This window comes from Carassius auratus, chromosome 22, assembly GCF_003368295.1.
Source record: "Carassius auratus strain Wakin chromosome 22, ASM336829v1, whole genome shotgun sequence".
Classification (NCBI taxonomy): domain Eukaryota; kingdom Metazoa; phylum Chordata; class Actinopteri; order Cypriniformes; family Cyprinidae; genus Carassius; species Carassius auratus.
Genome location: NC_039264.1, coordinates 16,296,253 through 16,298,752, shown reverse-complemented (window position 1 = coordinate 16,298,752; position 2,500 = coordinate 16,296,253). Strand labels below are relative to the sequence as shown.

Sequence of the window (2,500 nt, the reverse complement as noted above, 5' to 3'; positions counted from 1 at the left end):
AGAGGGCTCGTCCGGGATTTGAACCCGGGACCTCTCGCACCCTAAGCGAGAATCATACCCCTAGACCAACAAGCCACAAATTGCTGTTCAGTGGAGGTCACTTCGCCACGTACTTCACTCTGCTCGATGCTACGGTCGCCTCTGTAGCTGACAAGGGCAGAAACAGAGCTTATGCACTGACCAGATTTCTGAGAAACTCAATTTTTACGTACCAGCTCTACAAAACAAACCCCAACTCCAACAAGCCCTCAGATGCTCCTGCAACTAGCAAACGCAAGATGAAGGCTCACAGGTCCGTGAAGCGATCCAAGAATCTATTTTTTGCCATATCTCCACTGCTTGGGCTGCATTCCTAAACCAATGATTAGAAAAATGTCAAGTCAAAGTTTAAACTGCAGATGAAGAACTAAGAAGAGCAGCGAGAAGTGGGTATGAAAACATGCAGACGCAGCTTCAGTCTTAATTGACAGTGGCATACGTTTGGCCCAGGAATGGCAGAATAGACTGAAACTGCTCAAGAAAAGATGCTGTAAAGACAGAAGAGGGCCCGTCCGGGATTTGAACCCGGGACCTCTCGCACCCTAAGCGAGAATCATACCCCTAGACCAACGAGCCACAGATTGCTGTTCAGTGGAGGTCACTTCGCCACGTACTTCAGTCTGCTCGATGCTACGGTCGCTCCAACATCCTGCCTCTGTAGCTGACAAGGGCAGACATAGAACTCATGCACTGACCAGATTTCTGAGAAACTCAATTTTTACGTACCAGCTCTAGCTTGGCCTGCCTTCGTAGAATAATGTTGATTAAAATACCAAACGACAAAACACATGAGCTGAATTTAACAGCAGAAACCAACATCGTGGCAGTGACACACAAATCTTGCCGATGAGAAGCTTTCTGAGGTCTGTAATGCTTCTTCACAGAGTGTCAGGTGACACCTGTCTTGTCAATTTAGTTCCTGCTCAGTTTTATGTGAGTTCTAGATTGTTAGGAGGCCATTGTTAAAGCAGGCCACTGTACCAATACATTTTAAGACACACTGCCACAGAGAAAGTTGTGACATACCCCAAGCTCCTCCTTGCCAAGCACTGCCAGACAGACTCTCGAAGGTTCCACCAAGATTTGAACTCGGATCGCTGGATTCAGAGTCCAGAGTGCTAACCGTTACACCATGGAACCTACAGTGTCTGCACATCTGTTTGAAGTGTAGAAAACACTCAAGGAGGCTCTGCGAACAGCAACTAACCAGCAAGCATCAGAACGTTCTGGGATTTGAACTCGGGCCCACTTGGTCTCTTCAGCAATAAAAGAAAAAAAACAAACCCCAACTCCAACTAGCCCTCAGATGCTCCTGCAACTAGCAAACGCAAGATGAAGGCTCACAGGTCCGTGAAGCGATCCAAGAATCTATTTTTTGCCATATCTCCACTGCTTGGGCTGCATTCCTAAAGCAATGATTAGAAAAATGTCAAGTCAAAGTTTAAACTGCAGATGAAGAACTAAGAAGAGCAGCGAGAACTGGGCATGAAAACATGCAGACGCAGCTATAGTCTTAATTGACAGCAGCATATATTGGACTCTTGAAGGTTCCACCGAGATTTGAACTCGGATCGCTGGATTCAGAGTCCAGAGTGCTAACCATTACACCATGGAACCTACAGTGTCTGCACATCTGTTTGAAGTGTAGAAAACACTCAAGGAGGCTCAGCGAACAGCAACTAACCAGCAAGCATCAGAATGGTCTGGGATTTGAACTCGGGCCCACTTGGTCCCGTTCAGCAATAAAAGAAAAAAAACAAACCCCAACTCCAACAAGCCCTCAGATGCTCCTGCAACTAGCAAACGCAAAATGAAGGCTCACAGGTCCGTGAAGCGATCCAAGAATCTATTTTTGCCATATCTCCACTGCTTTGGCTGCATTCCTAAACCAATGATTAGAAAAATGTCAAGTCAAAGTTTAAACTGCAGATGAAGAACTAAGAAGAGCAGCGAGAAGTGGGTATGAAAACATGCAGACGCAGCTTTAGTCTTAATTGAATGTGGCATACGTTTGGCCCAGGAATGGCAGAATAGACTGAAACTGCTCAAGAAAAGATGCTGTAAAGACAGAAGAGGGCTCGTCCGGGATTTGAACCCGGGACCTCTCGCACCCTACGCGAGAATCTACAGTGTCTGCACATCTGTTTGAAGTGTAGAAAACACTCAAGGAGGCTCTGCGAACAGCAACTAACCAGCAAGCATCAGAATGTTCTGGGATTTGAACTCGGGCCCACTTGGTCTCTTCAGCAATAAAAGAAAAACAAAAACAAACCCCAACTCCAACTAGCCCTCAGATGCTCCTGCAATTAGCAAACGCAAGATGAAGGCTCACAGGTCCGTGAAGCGATCCAAGAATCTATTTTTTGCCATATCTCCACTGCTTGGGCTGCATTCCTAAACCAATGATTAGAAAAATGTCAAGTCAAAGTTTAAACTTCAGATGAAGAACTAAGAAGAGCAG

The 2,500-nt window shown here is 45.9% G+C and overlaps 3 non-coding genes across 3 annotated transcripts; all 3 read right to left on the bottom strand.

Moving 5' to 3' along the window:
• Positions 1–3: 3 nt before the first annotated feature.
• On the bottom strand, positions 4–75 carry trnap-agg (transfer RNA proline (anticodon AGG)). The gene has a single exon. It is a non-coding gene; the product is annotated as a tRNA-Pro (tRNA).
• Positions 76–543: 468 nt separating this feature from the next.
• trnap-agg (transfer RNA proline (anticodon AGG)) lies at positions 544–615 on the bottom strand. The gene has a single exon. It is a non-coding gene; the product is annotated as a tRNA-Pro (tRNA).
• A 969-nt stretch (positions 616–1,584) lies between these two features.
• trnaq-cug (transfer RNA glutamine (anticodon CUG)) lies at positions 1,585–1,656 on the bottom strand. The gene has a single exon. It is a non-coding gene; the product is annotated as a tRNA-Gln (tRNA).
• Positions 1,657–2,500: the final 844 nt, after the last annotated feature.